Here is a 22,385-nt window from a genome sequence, read left to right as displayed (position 1 = left end):
TCATACCCACTAGGTTCCCTATAATCAAAAAGAGAATACAACAAGTGCTAGCAAGGATGTGGAGAAACAGGAACCCTCACGTATCACTGGTGAGAATGTAAAATGGTACAACTGCTTTGGAAAACACTCTGGCAGTTCTTCAAAGTTTAGACAGAGTCACCATAAGACCCAGCAATTCTGCTCCAAGATATATAACCAAGAGAACTGAAAATACATATCCATACAAAAACATGTATATGAATATTCATAAGCATTATTCATAATACCGAAAAAGTAGAAACCCAAATGTTCATCAACTGATGAATGGACTTTAAAAATGTGGTATACCCATACAATGGAGTATTATTTTGCCATAAAAAGGAATGAAGTACTGATACACGCTATAACATGAATAAACCTTGAAAACATTATCCAAAATAGGCAAATCCATAAAGACAGAAACTGCATTAGTAGTTCCAGGGGCTGGGGAGCTGGGACTGGAAAGCGACTGATAATGAGTACAGGGTCTCTTTTTGGGGTGATGAAAATGTTCTAACATTGACAGTGGTGATGGTTGCACGACTCTATGAATATACTGAAACCAATGAATTGTACACTTTAAGAGAGTAAATTTTATAGTATGTAAATTATACATCAATAAAGCTGTTATTTAAAACACAGAGAACATCCTAAAATAAAATGCCACAAGAGGTTGAAAAAAACAAAGAACACAGCTTTTATCAGGCAAATGATAACAATAAGGAAGCTTAAAAAAGAATAGTAACACAAAACAAGGTAACTTTATGAAGAAAAGTCTGAAAGCAGGTGGGAAAAAAAATTTTTCTTGAGACTTTCACCCTAAAATTAAAAACAAAGGATGGTAATTCTCACCATCAGTATTCAACACTCTGTTGGAATCCCAACCAGTTAAAAATAAGATAATGGCATAGAAAATGGTAAAAGAAATAAAACTGTCCCTATTTCCAGATGACATTGTAATCCATGTAGAAAATTCCAAAAAACTTACAAAAGCCTTCCTAGAACTAAGAAATGAGTTCATCAAGGTCACAAGATACAAAATCAACAACAAAAAAAATCAACTGTACCTGTATATACTAACAACAAACACATGAAAATCAAAATTTAAAATACAGTAACATCTGTAATCACTCAAGAGACTGAAATACTTACATATAGCTCTAATAAACATGTGCAAGTCTTGCATACTGAAAACTACAAAATGCTGATGAACAAAAGAAAAGAAAAAATAAATGGAAAGACATACCATGTTCATATATTGGAAGACTCAACAGAAAAACTTTTTTTTTAAACATCTTTATTAGAGTATAATTGCTTTACAGTGGTGTGTTAGTTTCTGCTTTATAACAAAGTGAATCAGCTATACAAATACATATATCCCCATATCTCTTTCCTCTTGTGTCTCCCTCCCACCCTCCCTATCCCACCCCTCTAGGTGGTCACAAAGCACCGAGCTAGAAAAACTATTAATTATCCCTAAATTAATTTGGAGGTTTAATTCAATTCCTATCAAAATCTCAGTAGGGGGCTTCCCTGGTGGCACAGTGGTTGAGAGTCCACCTGCCGATGCAGGGGACACGGGTTCGTGCCCCGGTCCGGGAAGATCCCACATGCCGCAGAGCGGCTGGGCCCGTGAGCCATGGCCGCTGAGCCTGCGCGTCTGGAGCCTGTGCTCCGCAACGGGAGAGGCTGCAACAGTGAGAGGCCCACGTACCGCAAAAAAAAAAAAAAAAACTCAGTAGGTTTTTTTGGTAGAGATAGACAAGATAATGTTAAAATTTGTATGGAAAGGCAAAGAAACTAGAATAGCTAAAATAATTTTTAAACAGAAGAATAAAGTTACAGAAATTACTCTATCCAATTTTATGACATTATATAGCTAGTAACCAAGATCTTGTGATATAAGTGGGAGACAGACTACAAATCAGTGGAACAGAACAAAGGACCCAGAAATAGACCCATACAAATAAGGACAACTAATTTTTGACAAAGGTGAAAAAGCAATTCAATGGAGGAAGGATAGCCTTTTTAAACAAATGGTACTGCAGTAGTCAGACACCTATAAATGAACCTGAACCTAAACCTCACCTTATATAAAAGATAACAACAAATGGGTCATAGATTTAAATGTAAAACATAAAAATATAAACCTTTTAGAAAAAAACATAGGAGAAAATCTTTCAGATCTAGGGTTGGGCAAAGAGTTCTTAGACTTGACATCAAAAGCACAATCTATAAAAGAAAAAAATATTTAATTTTGTTTTGCAGAAGACCCCATTAAGAGAATTAAAAAAAAACCTACAAAATTGGAGAAAATATTTGCAAACCACATACCCAACAAAGGACTAGTATCTAGCATATATAAAGAACTCTGAAAGCTCAATAGTAAAAAACAAAATAACAAAAACAAAAACCCAAATACTCCAATTAGAAAATGGACAAAAGTTATGAAGAGGAAATTCACCAAAGAAGATATTCAGATGCCAAATAAGCAAATAAAATGATGCTCAATATTATTAGCCATTAAGGCAATGCAAATTAAAACCATGAGATATCACTGCACATCTATCAGAATGGCTAAAATAAAAAATAATAATAATACCAAATGCTGGCAAGGATGCAGAGAAACTGCATCACTTATACACGGCCAGCAGAAATGCAAAATGGTATAGTTATTGTAGAAAATAATTTTGCAGTTCCTTTTAAAACTAAAAATGAACTTACCATATGGCTCAGCAATTGAACGCTTGGGCATTTATCTCAGAGAAAGGAAAACTTATTTCCACACAGAAACTTGTATATGAATGGTCATAGCAACTTTATGCATAACAGCCAAACACTGAAAACTATCTAAATGTCTTTCAGTGCATAAAATGGCTAATAAACAGTATATCATACAATGGAATACATCCCAGCAATAAAAAAGAACTACTGATAAACACAATAACTTGGATAAACCTAAAAGAAATTACGCTGAGTGAAAAAAGCCAATCTTCAGAGGATACAAGGCATGATTTTTTTTTTAATATAACATAGCTGAAATAATTTAGAGATAGAAAACTGATTAGTGGTTGTCAGGGACTAGGAACAGGGCAGGAGGGTAAGTGAGGCTATGAAAGGGTAGCAAGATGTGGTCTTGTGGAGTTAGTAAATATCTTGATTGTGGTGTTGGTTACATGAAGCTACCATGTGATAAAATTGCAGAGAGGTATACACACACAAAGAGTGCGTAAGTAACTGATATAATTTGAATAAGCCCTGGGAATTGTACCAATGTTAATTTTCTGGTTATGATATTGCACTAAAGTTAGAAAAAAATGCTAACATGGGGAGGCTGGGTGAAGGGTATATGGGATATTCCTTACTGAAGACTTCTTCGCAACTCCCTATGAATCTATAATTATTTCAAAAATCAGATGTTTTTTAAAAAAGAAACACAAGCTATACCCTGGAAGAAAATATTTCCAAATCATGTATCTAAGGACTAGTATCTAGAATATATATTGCAATGCTTAAAATTCAACACTATAAAAACAAACATTGCAATTTAAAAATGTGAAAGATATCCACAGATATTTCAGCAGGGAGGCTACAGAGACAGCAAAAACACACATGGAAAGATGTTCAACATCATTAGCCATTAGGGAAATGCAAACTAGAACACAAGGAGATATCACTACATACCTATTTAAACATCTAAAATAAAAAGCGACAATAACAAATATGCTTGCAAGGATGCAGAAAAACTGGGTCTCTCATACACTGCCAGTAGAAATGTAAAATGGCATAGACACTCCGGAAAACCGTTTGGTGTTTTCTCAAAAAACTGAACACACACTTACACTTATGACTCAGAAATCTCACTATTGGGCATGTATCCAGAAAAAAAGGAAACTTATGTCCATACAAAAACCTGTACAAGAAAAAAAGAAACAAAACCCCTGTACATGAATGCTTATAACAACATTATTTGTGATAAACAAAAACTGGAAAATACTAAAGCACCCTTCAACAGGTGAAAAGGCAGAGAAACCATGACACATGCATACTATGAAATACTACTTAGCAATAAAAAGGAATGGAATGCAAATTTCCAACACCAATCATAAATAAAGTCAAAAGATATCACACTAGAAAAAACAGCTGCAACTTATATCATGAAAGTGCTAAATTCCTTAATTCTACAAATCAGAGAAAAAAGTCCTATAAGCCAATTTTTAAATGGGCAAAGTTCACAAACAAAACAATTCAGAGAAAAAGAAATACAACCATCTCAAACAAACTTCACCATCACTCTTAAGAGAAATGCAAGTAGAAACTATAATGAGTTACAAATATTCACCTAATAATTTGAAATGATCAAAAAGTTTAATAACACAGCATTGCTGAGGCATAGGGAAAAAAACACTCTCAACATAGCCACTAGGATTATAAATTCACACAAACCTTCTCTGGAGGGAAATTTGGCAACATCTATCAAAATTTTAAACACACATTCTACTTCTAGGAATTTATCTTATAAAAACATTGGATATATTTAGACATGTGCATAGGGATATATATCACAGGACAATCTCTATAATGCAGTTTTAATAGCAGGAAACTATCTAAATATCAATCAACAGGAGAATATTTAATAAAGCACACTCCAATCAACTACATACTAAGTAGATGCTAAAAAAAATGAGGCAAATATGAGGATGAGAACTTTCTGGACTGACATAAAAGGAACTGAAAACAACACCTCTGGTTGAAATAAAAGTAGGAGAGGGACTTCCTTTTCACTATAAACTCTTGTAACTTTCGACTTTTGTATTAAGTAAAAATGTATTAAAATGCATTTTAATTACAATAAAAAATTAAATATAATAATCACGTTAGTGCAGAATATATAAACAGATCAGGAGAACAGAATAAGGTCTGGAAGAATATTCATTCAAAAAAAGTTTTGGGGGCTTCCCTGGTGGCGCAGTGGTTGAGAGTCCGCCTGCCGATGCAGAGGACACGGGTTCGTGCTCCAGTCCGGGAAGATCCCATATGCCACGGAGTGGCTGGGCCCGTGAGCCATGGCCGCTGAGCCTGCGCGTCCAGAGCCTGTGCTCCACAATGGGAGAGGCCACAACAGTGAGGGGCCCGCATACCGCAAAAAAAAAAAAAAAAAGTTTTGGGGCTTCCCTGGTGGTGCAGTGGTTGAGAGTCCGCCTGCCGATGCAGGGGACACGGGTTCGTGCCCCGGTCTGGGAGGATCCCATATGCTGCGGAGAGGCTGGGCCCGTGAGCCATGGCCGCTGGGCCTGCGTGTCCGGAGCCTTTGCTCCGCAACGGGAGAGGCCACAACAGTGAGAGGCCCGCGTACGGCAAAAAAAAAAAAAAAAGTTTTGGAGAAAATAAGAGCCTTACAATCATATAAATAAAAATAAAATCAAGAACTGATGCAAAACCCCCCACAAATGTCAAATAGAAAATGTAGGCACTTGCAATTTACTCATCTAGACACAGGATAGGTCATCAAAAATCAGAAGACAAAATCCATAAGTCACACTGTTTAATATAGGAAAAGCAATCAATATAATAAAGAACAAAAACCACAGAGACATCTCAACAAGAAAAAACATTCAAACAAATTCCAACATACTTTCATGATTTTTAAAAATTCAACAAAAAGAATATCTATGAAAAAAATCCACAGTTAACATCACACTCAATGGTAAAAGACTAGATGCTTTCCCTCTAAAGAGCAAGATTAAGAATGTCCACTCTTCAAATTCAATAGCACATGAAAAGGATTATACACCATGACCTAGTGGGGTTTATCGTGAAATGCTAAGATTAAAATATGACAATCAAACAATGTAAAATACCACATTAAAAGAACGGAAAAAACCCAAAACATGTGACCATCTCATTTGATGCAGAAAATTCACCTGACAAAATTCAATACCCTTTCATGATAAAAATACTCAATAAACTAAAACTAGAAGGAAACTATCTCAACATAATTAAGACCATATAAGAAAAACCCACAGCTAACATCATACTGAATGGTAAAAGACTGAAAGCTTTTCCTCTAGATCAGGAACAAAGTAACTTTCTATTCAACACATCATACTATAAGTCCTAGCCAGAGCACTCAGGTAAGAAAAAGAAATAAAATGAGGTAAAATTATCTCTGTTCACAGACAACATGACATATATGTAGAAAACCTTAAAGATGCCACAAAAAACTAGTAAACAAATTCAGGAATGTTGCAGAACACAAAATTAACACTCAAAAATCAGTTGCATTTCTATACACTAACAATGACCAATCGGAAAAGGAAATTAAGAAAATAATCCGATTTTCTATTATAGCATCAAAAAGGATGAAATACTTAGGAATAAACTTAACCAAGGAGGCAAAAGACTTAACATGCTGAAAATTACAAAGCATTGCTGAAAGAAACGAACACAAATAAATGGAAACACATCCAAGTGCTCAGGGATGGGAAAACTTAATATTGTTAAAAAATGTCCATATTACCCAAAGTGATTTGCAGATTCAATATAATCCATATCAAAATCCCAATAGCATTTTCTGCAGAAATCGAAAAAAAATCATCTTAAAATTCATCTGGGGGCTTCCCTGGTGGCGCAGTGGTTGAGAGTCTGCCTGCCGATGCAGGGGACACGGGTTCGTGCCCCGGTCCGGGAAGATCCCACATGCCGCAGAGTGGCTGGGCCCGTGAGCCATGGACGCTGAGCCTGTGCGTCTGGAGCCTGTGCTCCGCAACAGGAGAGGCCACAACAGTGAGAGGCCTGCATACTGCAAAACAAAAACAAAAACAAAAACAAAAACAAAACAAAACAAAACCAAAATTCATCTGGAATTGAAAGGGACTCCGAGCAGCCAAACAATCTTGAAAGAAAAAAAAAAATCAGAGGTCTCATATTTCCTGATTATCAAAACACATAACAAAGCTATAGTAATCAAAACAATATGTACAAAAACAAACAAGAAACAATGTGGTACTCACATAAAGATACATATAGATCAAGGAAACAGAAAAGAGCCCAGAAATAAACCCTTGCACATAGGGTCAAATGATCTTTGCAAGGGTGCTAAGACTACACAATGGGGAAAGAATAGTCTCTTCAACAAATTGTGTTAGAGAATCTGGATACCCACACACAAAATAACAACGTTGGACCACTCCTTTACAGCATACACAAAAATTAACTAAAAATGAAATAAAGACCTGGAACTATAAAACTTCTAGAAAAAAATATAGGGGAGACACTTCATGATACTGCATTTGGTAATGATTTCTTAGATATGACACCAAAAGCACAGGCAACAAAAGCAAAAACAGACATTTGAGGCTACATCAAACTTAAAAACGTATTCACATAAATGGAAACAACAGAGTGAAAAGGCAATCTATGGAATGGCAGAAAATATTTAGAAATCATATCTGATTGGTGTTTTTTTTGTTTCTTTGTTTGTTTTAATTTATTTTTGGCTGTGTTGGGTCTTCGTTCCTGCACGCAGGCTTTCTCTAGTTGCAGCGAGTTGGGGCTACTCTTTGTTGCAGTGTGCGGGCTTCTCATTGCAGTGGCTTCTCTTGTTGTGGAGCACGGGCTCTACGCGTGGGGGCTTCAGTAGTTGTGATACGCAGGCTCAGTAGTTGTGGCGCACGGGCTTAGTTGCTCCACAGCATGTGGAATCTTCCTGGACCAGGGCTCGAACCCGTGTCCCCTGCATTGGCAGGCGGATTCTTAACCACTGCGCAACCAGGGAAGTCCTGATCAGGGTTTAATATTCAGAATAAATTAAAAACACCTACAACTCAACAACAGAAAAACAAATAACCCAAATAAAAAAATGGGCAAAGGACCTGAATAGAGATTTCTCCAGAGATATACAAATGGCCAACAAATACATGAATAGATGCTCAACATCATGAATCATCAGAGAAATGCAAATCAAAAGCACAACAAGATATTACTTCATAACCATTAGGATACCCACCATTAAAAAAAAACAAAAACAGAAAATAAGTGTTGGAGAGAATGTGGAGAATCTGGAACCCCTGTACACTGTTAGTGGGAATGTTAAATGGCATAGCCATTATGGAAAACATGGCTATACCATGTATGGTGGTTCCTCAAAAAATTAAAAATAGAACTACCATACGATCCAACACTCTCACTTTTGGACATAAATCCGAACGAACTGAAAACAGGATCTCAGCTATTTGCACAATAATGTTCATAGCAGCATTATTCACAACAATCAAGAGGTGGAAGCAACCTAAATGTCCATCCAGGTGAATGGTTAACCAAACGTGGTACATGCATACAACGGAATACTAATTAGCCTTAAAAAGGAAGGAAATTCTGTCACACACTACAATATAGATGAAACTTAAGGGCACTGTGTTAAAAGAAATAAGCCAGTCACAAAAAGATAAGTACTGTATAATTCCACTTATATGAAGTACTTAAGTAGTTAAATTCTTAGAAATGAAAGTGCAATGGTGGTCACCAGGGGCTGGGGGGAAGGAGAAATGGGGAGTTGTTTTTGGGGTACAGAGTTTCAGGTTTTTGTTTCTTTTAACATCTTTATTGGAGTATAATTGCTTTACAATGGTGCATTAGTTTCTGCTTTATAACAAAGTGAAATCAGTTATACATATACATATATCCCCATATCTCTTCCCTCTTGCATCTCCCTCTCCCCCACCCTCCCTATCCCACCCCTCTAGGCGGTCACAAAGGACCGAGCTAATCTCCCTATGCTATGCGGCTGCTTCCCACTAGCTATCTATTTTACATTTGGTGGTGTATATATGTCCATGCCACTCTCTCACTTCGTCCCAGCTTACCCTTCCCCCTCCTTGTGTCCTCAAGCCCATTCTCTATGTCTGCGTCTTTAAGATAAAAAAGTTGTAGAGGTCTGTTGCACAATATGAATATATTTAACACTACTGAAATGTACATTTAAAAATGGTTAAAAGAGAAATATTTTTACCACAACTTAAAAAAACTTTTAAGGAAATCAGACATATCCCACTAAAAATAATTATATATACCAACCTGCAAAAGAATGAAGTATGGATGCATGCTGTAACATGGGTGAACCTTAAAAACATTATGCAAGTGAAAGCCAGTCACAAAAAGGCCATATATTATATGATTCCATTAATATGAAATAGCCAGAATAGGCAAATCCATAGAGACAGAAAAACAATTAATAGTTTTCAGGGGCTGGGAGGAGGTGCAAATGGGAGTGACTGCTAATCAGTATGGTGTTTCTTTTGGGGGTGATGAAATTTTTTACATTAAATAGTAGTGATGGGTACACAACTCCATGAATATACTAAAAACCATTGAATTGTATGCTTTAACAGGGTGGAGCTGTTACTTGAAAAATCCGAACACCATAAAAGTAATAACAGAGTTGACAGCTTAACTTTTTTCAACTTCTGTATAATGAAAGATATTAGAAATTACATAATAAGATCTGTAACAGACCAAGATAAAATATTTACAACATATAATAGAGGGCTGGCTAGTATGCAATACATACAAAGTACAAACCAATAAAAAAAAGAAATATAGAGACTAGAAAAATGAGCAAAGAATATAAACAAGCAATTCATGGATGACAAATGGTTAATAATCATCAAAATGTTTGGCTTCAGCAGTAAGCAAAAATATATAAATTAAAACAAGATGGGGCTTCCCTGGTGGCGCAGTGGTTGAGAGTCCGCCTGCCGATGCAGGGGACACGGGTTCGTGCCCCAGTCCGGGAAGATCCCACATGCCGTGGAGCAGCTGGGCCCGTGAGCCATGGCCACTGAGCCTGCACGTCCGGAGCCTGTGCTCCGCAACGGGAGAGGCCACAACAGTGAGAGGTCCACGTACCGCAAAAAAAAAAAAAAAAAAAAAAAAAAAAAAACAAGATGGTTTTCATCTTATCAGTTTATAAAAATTATTTAAAGTATTGATAAAACTGTGGATAATAGGCACTTTCACAACAATGTTGTTGGTCGGAGTGTAAAGTCTTTTGGGGGGCGGGGGATGAAATTTGATAGCAAATTAGAAGTATGCATATCCTTTGACCTAGCAAAATTATTTTAAATTAAAAAAAATACATAATTACAAAAATATATACTCATATATAAGGATGTTTGCTGGAAGAGGAGCAAAAAATAGAAACAACCCATATGTTCATGAAAAGGAGAAAACTTAAGTTTACGACTATACTATGATACATTCTGTAGGAGTTCAAAGAAATAACATGATCTACATGAGAAAGTTTTTATAATGTACTATGATGTTAAATACAATTCAGAAGATCTGGAGTGTGGAAAATCTCTATTTTTTATAAGCACCCTCAGTAATTCTGACTCAACTACTCCACAAGACAAAATGTTAAATTCATGCTCCCTGGTAAATATAATCTCTTTAATTTTTATCTTTAGGTTATGCCTTTTAGTTTACTTTCCCTTGTGTTTTCTAAGATGAACTATGTATGTTTGACTCCTCTACTAGATCATGAACTCCTTGAATAACCACATCTTATTTTTTCTCAGAAACCAGAATGATGCTTGGCACAAAAAGGAACTTAATAAATATTAGTTAAATGAATAAATTTTTTAAAAATCAAAAATATTATATTTTTGTATCTATGTTGTCTAAAACATTGGGAGGAATGCATGGAGAAGACTATACTTTCATGACCATGGGTATTTACATAAAAAAGAAAACATGTTTTATTATGATCTTTGTTCTTTTGGAACATTTTACAGTGGCTTGATCCGTATGGAAAGGATAAAAATGAGCAAAAAAAAAAGAACTAAAGAAAAAATAACCAATAAAATAATCCTCTATAACTTCATTTTATATTTCTCTTTTATTTATGTAATTTTAGAAGAACTTTAAACTTTTTATTTATAATTTTTTCCCTATTGTTTTTGAGGAGTCTTAGAATCTTCATCTTATTTTTTTTTTTTTTTTTTTTTTCTTTTTTGCGGTATGCGGGCCTCTCACTGTTGTGGCCTCTCCCGTTGCGGAGCACAGGCTCCGGACGCGCAGGCTCAGCGGCCATGGCTCACGGGCCCAGCCGCTCCGCGGCATGTGGGATCTTCCCGGACCGGGGCACGAACCCGTGTCCCCTGCATCGGCAGGCGGACTCTCAACCACTGCGCCACCAGGGAGGCCCCCCTTCATCTTATTTTTAAGGTCTCTTTATATGTTATAAAATACCATAAATTGGGCTTCCCTGGTGGCGCAGTGGTTGAGAGTCCGCCTGCCAATGCAGGGGACACGGGTTCGTGCCCTGGTCCGGGAGGATCCCACATGCCGCGGAGTGGCTGGGCCCGTGAGCCATGGCCGCTGAGCCTGCGCGTCCGGAGCCTGTGCTCCGCAATGGGAGAGGCCACAGCAGTGAGAGGCCTGCATACCGCATAAAATAAAATAAAATAAAATAAAATATAAATAAATAAATAAATAAATAAATAAATAAATTTTTTTCCTTTCTTTAAGGCAAACAAGGTTTTGCTCCCCACAAATATCAGAAGATCAGGGAGATTGAGATTAACTACACATACCTGTCATTTCAACAGAATGAATTTAGCAAACACCTGAAATCTACACTGGGTTGAAAAAAACTTAATTCCTCTTTAAGATACTGAATTATGAAGGGTCTATAATTCTAACACCTTAAAAAAAAATTCTAGGACTTCACTGGTGGTGCAGTGGTGCCTGCCAATGCAGGGGACACGGGTTCAAGCCCTGGTCCGGGAAGATCCCACATGCTGCAGAGCAACTAAGCCCATGCACCACAACTACTGAGCCTGCACTCTAGAGCCCGCAAGCCACAACTACTGAAGCCCACGTGCCTAGAGCCATGCTCCGCAACAAGAGAAGTCGCCACAATGAGAAGCCTGCTCACCGCAACTAGAGAAAGCCCATGCACTGCAACAAAGACCCAATGCAGCCAAAAAAATAAATAAATTTATTTTTTAAAAAAATTCTAGTGACCAAGATCTAGAGGTGCTAAATCAGAATTCTGCACATGTACTGTGAATTTCACACAGGTCCAAACTGATCTATTGAAATAAAACTCCATTTACAGTATGTACTGGTAAAAATTATCATGTTAAATTAAATTGTCAAACCCTCTTTCAATGTATGTATGAAATACAAAAGACCTTCAGTAGTTCTCCATACAGTAAATTTCAACACAGTGATCCCACCTGTAGATCCAATGAATTCTACTGGAAAAAAAAAAAAATCAAGAAGACTTCACTAAATAAAAATGAGAGCAAAAGATGTTATAAAATTGCAAAATTATTTTAAAGAAAAAATTTTAAAATACTTTCATTTATTTTTAATATATTATGTTATACAGGAGCATTGGCTTTGGAAGCAAACTTATTTTCAAATCCTGACACCTTCCCCTCATCTCTGTGAATTACCTTCTTCAGATCTCAGCTACTACCACTTTCATAAAATTTAGGCTATTGGTCTAACCGTCCAAAGCTGTTTGGAGGTTTAAGTGAGATAACAGAATAAAACTCCTAGTTTAATGCTTATCAGAGTAGATAATAATTTTTAGTTGTGTTATCTAATTTCTCTCCTCATGTATTAAAGACTTTATAATTTTAACTGATCCTTAAAATATTCTCTATAGTAAATATATCAGTTTAATTAAATGCTATTCTATAATTGGATATTTAAGTTATTTCTAATTTTTATACTGGAAATAATGTTGCAATGAATATTCTTAGGCTTTGAGTTCCCAAAGGTGGAACTAATAGATCAAAAAGTATTTTTAAGCTCTTCCTGCATATTGCCAAAATGTACTCTCAAAGAGCTGTATTATAGTCTATATTGCTACCAGCAATGAACATAACATTTTAATACATCTCATGGATACTGTATAGAAATTCATATATATTTTAATGTAAGCTATAGACAAGATTTAAAACTTCATTATTGACTTATTTTGAATTTTGGTTAAGAACTAGTGAAATTCGGTGTCTTTTCATGTTTCCTAGCTGCACTTCCCCTTTAATAATTTACATTTTCATACACTGCCTAATAGAGTCTTAGTATCCTACCCCATATTGATTTGTGAGTTCTTTCCTTCAGTCTTACATTTGATTCAAATATTTTTATTCGGTATTTACTCTGACACTTGGGCTTTAAGAAAACAAAAAAACTGATGCATAGGGGTTTGACGTTTTTATGTAATCAACTCCATCATTTCCTTTTGAGGTTTCTTAAATTGTATATAAACATGAACTGCTAATTTTACATTTAAACTTTACATGGAGAGGTGGTGAAAAGAAACACAAAATGCCACGAGTACTTATAGATAAGTGATTTTCCCCTCTAATTCATATCTTATGTAATAAACTAATTTTAAAATTAATAAAATTTAAGAGCAGAAATAAAATATTCAAAACTACAGCACCAAAATAAACAATGAAACAGAATTCTAAGAACTGCAGAGAACATGTAGAGGTGATAAATTGAATTTGTTAAAATAATTCAGCCTTTTTATTTTTACCTACCTTAAAGTGATTTAATTGTAATAATACATTCAACATCCAGCTTCTTTTAAACTGCAAAATCCCCATCTTTGGCATATCTAAGGCTTATTTACATTTTAGTGTTAATACGTTTAGCAAGAGAAGTGCCCCAAAACTAGAATGACTAATTGCCACTCAAAACTATTGGGGTCACCTGCAAGCACTATCAACACTGAAATAGTAAGGCTCAAGAAAGGGAATGGCGGTCCAGTGGGACTCTGCAATTCTACTGCAGGGGGCACGGGTTCGATCTCTGGTCAGGAAACTAAGATCCCATATGCCACAAGGCGGCCACAAAAAAAAAAAAAAAAAAGAGAGAGAGAGAAAAAAGGGAATGGCTTAAAATTACCTTCCAATCACCCAGATATCTAACAACAAAACTTCTGTTTTAAAGAAAGCAAAGAAGGGGCTTCCCTGGTGGTGCAGTGGTTGAGAATCTGCCTGCCAGTGCAAGGGACATGGGTTCGAGCCCTGGTCTGGGAAGATCCCACATGTCGTGGAGCAACCAGGCCCGTGAGCCACAACTACTGAGCCTGCGCGTCTAGAGCCTGTGCTCCACAACAAGAGAGGCCCGTGCACCGCGATGAAGAGTGGCCCCCACTCACCGCAACTAGAGAAAGCCCTCGCACAGAAACGAAGACCCAAAACAGCCAAAAATAAATAATTTTTTTTTTTTTTGCGGTACACGGGCCTCTCACTGTTGTGGCCTCTCCCGTTGAGGAGCACAGGCTCTGGACGCGCAGGCTCAGCAGCCATGGCTCACGGGCCCAGCCACTCCGCGGCATGTGGGATCTTCCCAGACTGGGGCACGAACCCGTGTCCCCTGCATCGGCAGGTGGACTCTCAACCACTGCGCCACCAGGGAAGCCCTAATAAATTTATTTAAAAAAAAAAAAAAAAAAAGCAAAAAAACAATGCCAAAAATGGGTTCTCCCTTTGCTGTACCATCCTACCTGTACCACCATTACCACAACCAAGTCCTCCAGCTGGCTGGTCTGCAGCTCGTATGGTAACTCAACTTGTGCTGGGAAGACTGGACCAAAGTGCTGTAGGATTCATTGGCAAATTCTGAAATGCTACATTTCAAGCACTATATATTCTACATGTTTGATCTTTAAATTTCATCCCAATAAAGTCTTATATGTTGGATTTCTCTGTAAAACTATACTTGCTTGCTTCTGAACCTAAATGGCTGGCTCATTAATCTCACAATTAAAAATTTTAATGTCATATTTACAATTATACACAAGGATTCTTTACTGATTCTGATCATCAAGATTCCTTCCCAACAACAACAAAGTCCATCATTCTAGTTCCCAAGCTAACAATCAAGAACACAAACATTCATTTATTAAAAACATAATAGATGGCTTCAGGCTTCTGGGTCACTTAAACAAACGATAATAAAAATATTAAATTAGGGCTTCCCTGGTGGCGCAATGGTTGAGAGTCTGCCTGCCAATGCAGGGGACATGGGTTCATGCCCCGGTCCGGGAGGATCTCACATGCCGCGGAGCAGCTGGGCCCGTGAGCCATGGCCGCTGAGCCTGTGCGTCCGGAGCCTGTGCTCCGCAACAGGAGAGGCCACAATGGTGAGAGGCCCGCATACCGCAAAAAAAAAAAATATTAAAGTAAACTCACCAGATAAAAAGACAGATTATCTACAACGGGATGTACATTGAGAAGTAAATTTTAGATTTTGTTTTGAAAGTTAGAAATCAGCGCTGCTCTCCAAAAGAAAATTGCAGAGGAAGGAGCACTTCCAAATTCATTCTATGAGGCCACCAACACCCTGATACCAAAATCAGACAAAGATACCACAAAAAAAGAAAATTACAGGCCAGTATCACTGATGGACACAGATGGAAAGGGCCTCAACAAAATACTAGCAAACCGAATCCAGCAATACATTAAAAGGATTATACACCATGATTAAGTGGGATTTATCCCAGGGATGCAAGGATTTTTCAATATCTGCAAATCAATCAGTGTGATACACCACATTAACAAACTGAAGAATAAAAACCATATGATCATCTCAATAGATGCAGAAAAAGCTTTTGATAAAATTCAACATCCATTTATGATAAACACACTCCAGAAATTGGGCATAGAAGGAACATACCTCAACATACTAAAAGCCATATACGACAAACCCACAGCTAACATCATACTCAATGGGGAAAAGCTGAAAACATTTCCTCTAAGATCAGGAACAAGACAAGGATGTTCACTCTCACCACTTTTATTCAACATAATTTTGGAAGTCCTAGCCCAGCAATCAAAGAAAAAAAAGAAATAAAAAGAATCCAAAGTGGAAAAGAAGAAGTAAAACTGTCACTGTTTGCAGATGACATGATACTATACATAGAAAATCCTAAAGACATTACGAGAAAACTACTAGAGCTCATCAATGAATTTGGTGAAGCTGCAGGCTACAAAATCAATACACAGAAACCTGTTGCATTTCTATACACTAACAACGAAAGGTCAGAAAGAGAAATTAAGGAAACAATCCCATTTACCATTGCATCAAAAGAATAAAATACCTAGTAATAAACCTACCTATGGAGGCAAAAGACCTGTACTCAGAAAACTATAAGATGTTGATGAAAGACATCGAAAATGACACAAATGGAAAGATATACCATGTTCTTGGACTGGAAGAATCAATACTGTCAAAATGACTATTACTACCCAAGGTAATCTACAGATTCAATGCAATTCCTATCAAATTACCAATTGCATTTTTCACATAACTAGAACAAAAAATTTTATAATTTGTATGGAAACACAAAAGACCCCGAATAGCAAAAGCCATCCTGAGAAAGAAAAACGAAGCTGGAGGAATCAGGCTCCCTGACGTCACACTATACTACAAAGCTGCAGTAATCAAAACAGTATGGTACTGGCACAAAAACAGAAATACAGATCAATGGAACAGAACAGAAAGCCCAGAAATAAATCCACACACACAGTCAATTAATCTACAACAAAGGAGGCAAGAATATACAATGCAGAAAAGACAGTCTCTTCAATAAGTGGTACTGGAAACACTGGACAGCTACATGTAAAAGAATGAAATTACAACATTCTCTAACACCATACACAAAAATAAACTCAAAACGGATTAAAGACCTAAATGTAAGACCTGATACTATAAAACTCCTAGAGGAGAACATAGGCAGAACACACTCTGACATAAATTACAACAATATCTTTTTGGATCCGTCTCCTAGAGTAATGGAAATAAAAACAAAAATAAACAAATGGGACCTAATCAAACTTAACCAGCTTTTGCACAGTAAAGGAAACCATAAACAAAACAAAAAGACAGGCTTCCCTGGTGGCGCAGTGGTTGAGAATCTGTCTGCCAATGCAGGGGACATGGGTTCAAGCCCTGGTCCGGGGGGATCCCACATGCCACGGAGCAACAAAGCCCATGCGCCACAACTACTGAGCCTACACTCTAGAACCCGTGAGCCATAACTACTGAAGCCTGTGCACCTGGAGCCTGTCCTCCGCAACAAGAGAAGCCAATCCCACTGAGAAGCCTGTGCACCGCAACAAAGAGTAGCCCCCGCTCAACACAACTAGAGAAACCCTGCATGCAGCAATGAAGACCCAACACAGCCAAAAATAAAATAAATGATTTTTTTTAAAAAAGGCAATCTACAGAATGGGAGAAAATATTTGCAAACAAATATTTGCAAACAAATATAATCCCTTGCTGACAAGGGATTAATCTCCGAAATATACAAACAGCTCATACAGCTCAACAGCAAAAAAAGAAACCCAAACAACCCAATCAAAAAATGGGCAGAAGACCTAAAAAGACATTTCTCCAAAAAAGACAAACAGATGGCCAAGAGGCACACGAAAAGATGCTCAATATCGCTAATTATTAGAGAAATGCAAATCAAAACTACAATGAGGTATCACCTCACATTGGTCAGAATGGCCATCATCAAAAAATCTACAAATAATAAATGCTGGAGAGGGTGTGGAGAAAAAAGAACCTTCCTTCACTGTTGGTGGGAATGTAAATTGATATAGCCGCTATGGAAAACAGCAAGGAGGTTCCTTAAAAAACTAATAATAGAGCTACCATATTATTCAGCAATCCCACTCCTGGGCATATATCTGGAGAAAACCATAATTCAAAAAGATAAATGCACCCCAATGTTCATTGCAGCACTGTTTACAATAGCCAAGAATGGCTAGCAACCTAACCATCAAGAGACGAATGGATAAAGAAGATGTGGTAAATATACACAATGGAATATTACTCAGCCATAAAAAAGAATGAAATAATGCCATTTGCAACAACATGGATGGACCTAGAGATGACCATAGTAAGTGAAGTAAGCCAGACAGAGGAAGACAAATATCATATGATATCACTTATATGAGGAATCTAAAAAAAAGGATACAAATGAACTTATCTACAAAACAGAAATGGACTCTCAAACATAGGAAACAAACTAATGGTTGCCAAGGGGAGGAGGGGAGAGGGATAAATTAGGAGTCTGGGATTAAAATATACACACTACTATACATAAAATAGATAACTAACAAGGACGTACTGTATAGCGCAGGGAACTATACTCAGTATCTTGTAATAACATATAATTGAAGAAAATGTAAAAAAAGAATATATATATTTATATATATGTGTGTATAACTGAATCACTTTAGTATGTACCTGAAACTAACACAACATTGTAAATCAACTAATTTCAATAAAAATTTAAAAAATAAAGATAAATAAAATAGCAATTTATAATACTTAATGGACACTAGTTTATGGTGATACTGTTGTATACAACAACAAATGTAATTAAAATGCACAAGCAATAAATTAGTCAAATTAGCCAAAGTTTAAAATAAATAAATAAATTCTCTCTACATCTCTTAAAAAAGGAAAGAAAAGGAACCAGTGCTGCCAAATTAGGAAGAAAAGTTCCCAGGGAAGAAACCTGCCTACAGAAAAAATAGTGCTTTTGATTTCCTAAAATTCAAGCACAGAAGAGCACAGCTTGTGTTGAATTGTTAGAAGGCAAATTTTCTAAAAGCAGAGTAGAGTAAATCACAAAACTTCTGAATGCCCTTCGCAATACTTATCAGAGTCTGTGTCCTTGAATTTGCATCACCTGATCTTTAGGCACTGGCTATTAGGCATGTGGAGGAAGGCAAACTCAATTATAAAAAATGAGAAGAGAAGGAAACTGTGAAATCTAATCCAATGCCAGTCGAGCCCTTGGCAGAAAACACTGGTAACCAATGTTATTAAGATGTAGCAGAAACCTTACCCACACTGCACAAAACAAGATGGATCGTTTTAACTATTTAGGAGTGCTGAAGCATCTGCTGCCTTGTTTCCTAAGGCAAAAAACCAAGTGCATATATATAAAACATATACATATTAATTCAAATCTTTTCTATAAATTATTCATACATCTTCCCAAGCCTAAAATAATTATAATTTTCTATATATAAAAGTTCTACTTTAAAAAGGAAACAGACTGACCTAGCTTTCTAAAATACTGAAACTATAAACCCTATACACCTAGGATGTTGGACATCCCTAGGAAATACCAATACACCGTCCCACATCAGATTAAATTATAACTACTTGTAACAGAACTCAGGAAAATCAAATATGTAACTCAGAGAAGAGATATTTGTGGTGTTTAATGGAAAAGATTGTTTGACAAACATTAAAACTTAAATAGAAACCACCTTCCAAGACCTAAAAAAAGAGGGAGGGAGGGATAAATTGGGAGACTGGGATTGACATATATACATTACTATATATAAAATAGATAAGAACCTACTGTATAGCACAGGGAACTCTACTCAATACTCTGTAATGACCTATATGGGAAAAGGATCTAAAAAAGAGCAGATATATGTATAACTGATTCACTTTGCTGTACAGCAGAAACTAACACAACATTTTAAATCAACTATACTCCAATAAAAATTAATTTTAAAAAAGACTTAAAAAAAAGAGAAAGAAAAAAAAATAAGTGACTTGTTTCATGACAAACTGAAGAATGACATCCATATCACCAATTAAAATGTCTCAGTGTTTCAGATTCTTCAGTATGTAGCATCCAAATACTTTGCAAAAAACATTAAAACAGACTTTATTGTATTTAAATAAATTGGAGAGCTAATAATTGTTTACTGTGGTTACCACATAAGAGGTTCATAGCTCTGTATATTATGGGAATATACAGATGAACGCAGCAGAGCTGATTTTGAAGAACTAACAACAACAAAATGTTATTAAGAGCATGCAGGAAAGTGAAATTGATTTGGATGGGGGAAAGAACAGACAGATATAAGGGGGGAATCTTAGAAAGATTAATGGAAAAGGTTTTTAAAAGCATTTGAAACGGGATTTTAATACTGACAGACAAAAATACACAGTAAATCAAGCATTTTACTTTACAACCACCTTTACTTCATCTCCCAATTAATAAAAAGAATTCTCTTTAATATGTGTTCCAAAATGAATAAAGACCTTAAAATTACTTATTGTTAAAGAAATAATAACAAGATGATTATAAAAATGGATAAGAATTATCTAATAAAATGGGGGAATACCAAAATTATTGTTTTGATTTTAGTTAGAAACATGAAACACATACAAACATTCAGCTTACACTAGAACACCTTAAACTCTGTTTAAATCTAGTGCTTACAGATAAAATGGAAGGGGAGAAAATGAAAAATTAAATTTAACCATCACATTCTGGACTCAAGTGATTAAGTGTGATGAACTAGCTAAGTACAGGTCAAAACTAAACTCTTAAGAGCTTGTAATGATTTTAAATGTATTCAATATGTATACTAAGAAAGAGAATGCTGAAAGCCATTTAATTTTTCAGAGAATATTGTTTTCCGAAACTTAAAACAAACAATCTACTGGCGAAAGTAATCCCTTAGAAAACTGAATTCCATGATGAAGTAGTCATTTCATTTAATGAAGTACAGAGATAGTCTTTTAACAATGTTAAAAATCTTATAGATTCCTTTTTTCTTTCTTTCTTTTTTTTTTTTTTTTTTTTTTACTTAACAGGGCCTTAAAATATGTTCATCCTAAACTCTTGCAGATTACTCAGAATCTTTTTTCAAATTCTCTGAGTATTTCCATCCCCTGAATAGTTACTGAATCAATAAACTTCCACAAATTACTTTCTGGTGATCTTTTTATGCATAACCAAAATGTTTGCTTTTATTTTAGTTCTATGATAACAATGAGAAATTAGAAATCTATTTACATACCACCAAGCAATTCCATACCACCTATTCATTTTGTGTTTATATCACAAACAATGGATTTATTCATGAAAACTGGTGTTCTATAAAATTGCCACAAACAATGAGTTAGTGAATACTGAACCACTGCTCCTAGGAGAAATACAGGGTTAGGTTCCTGCAAGCCTCTGAGCACAACATTTTCATCAACTGATCAGTACCTAACCTTGTTTTATGTGTGCTTCTGTTTAAAGACACCTTATTTGATATATATTGATGATTCATTCACACTAAGCTCATTGCCAACAGCACTGTAACTCAAGCCTGAAGCAAACTGATCTAATACATGTATTTTCTCCATAATGCACATCATAGCCTTTGTGCATACAGGAACACTAGATAAAACTTCAGCACTATGCTTGGGGGCCATTTTAAACAATCCAATCACCAACAAAAAGCAAAGAAATGCAAAAACTGTGGCATTAAGTAGAGTGCAAAGAGGACATTTGTTTACAATATGACAGCAGAAAACATGAAAGCAAGAACCACCTAGTTCAACCACAGGTGGGAAAGCACACATGAGCCAACTCAAATTCTTTGCAGCTCTGTGCATGTCTATAAATGGCTGTGAAACTGTTGTGAGTAGTGATTTTGGATTTACTGAGATAGCAGGCATTCATCCACTAGCATGTGCAAATAATGAGGCTTGACAATACAAAGAAAGACCAATTAAATAAATCTTATGGGAAATATTTTAGTACTTCAACCAGTCAATTTTGTAAATGCAAGGGTTTACTTAATGGTTATCAAGAATGGGCAAAACTTTATGACATTGTTCTTAAACTGCTACACAAAAATACCCCATTGAAGCATTCTATAAATTTTCAGATGAAGAGTAAAGACAGAAAAATTATTTTAAATTTATTGACTATTCTTTAAAAACAGTCATTAGGGAGAAAATACTATAAAAAGAAAGCAAAAACTATCTGCAGCTTCTTTTTTTTTTTTTTTTTGCAGTATGCGGGCCTCTCACTGTTGTGGCCTCTCCCGTTGCGGAGCACAGGCTCCGGACGCACAGGCTCAGTGGCCATGGCTCACGGGCTTAGCTGCTCCGCGGCATGTGGGATCCTCCCAGACCGGGGCACGAACCCGCTTCCCCTGCATCGGCAGGTGGACTCTCAACCACTGCGCCACCTGGGAAGCCCTATCTGCAGCTTTAACAACACAATTTCTTATGAACTACCTGCCTCTCATACCTTTTTAGGGAAAAACCAGATGTTTGCCCACTATTATTACACACTAAAAAGTTCATAAGGATAAAGTACCCTGAAGTATTAAAACAATAAGATATAAATTATGATATATTAAGTTAAACTGCAAAGGCATAAAAAGACAGTGTAGACAATTAGAAATGAACACATAACATACATATTTAAGCAAAGTACCTCAGTAAAACAAAAATAATTTAAAATGCTCAATTTTTATTTATTAATATTTAAAATATTATCCAATATA

General features: G+C 36.1%; 1 protein-coding gene across 1 annotated transcript in view; it reads right to left on the bottom strand.

The window, feature by feature from the left end:
• The window catches only part of PIAS1 (protein inhibitor of activated STAT 1), a 124,556-nt gene that overhangs the window by 72,995 nt on the left and 29,176 nt on the right, over window positions 1–22,385 (bottom strand). The gene's annotated exons all lie outside the window — the stretch shown is intronic.

This window comes from Mesoplodon mirus (assembly GCF_964341445.2).
Source record: "Mesoplodon mirus genome assembly, chromosome: 4".
In the NCBI taxonomy this organism is placed as follows: Eukaryota; Metazoa; Chordata; class Mammalia; order Artiodactyla; family Ziphiidae; genus Mesoplodon; species Mesoplodon mirus.
This window is presented reverse-complemented; position numbering and strand designations above follow the sequence as displayed.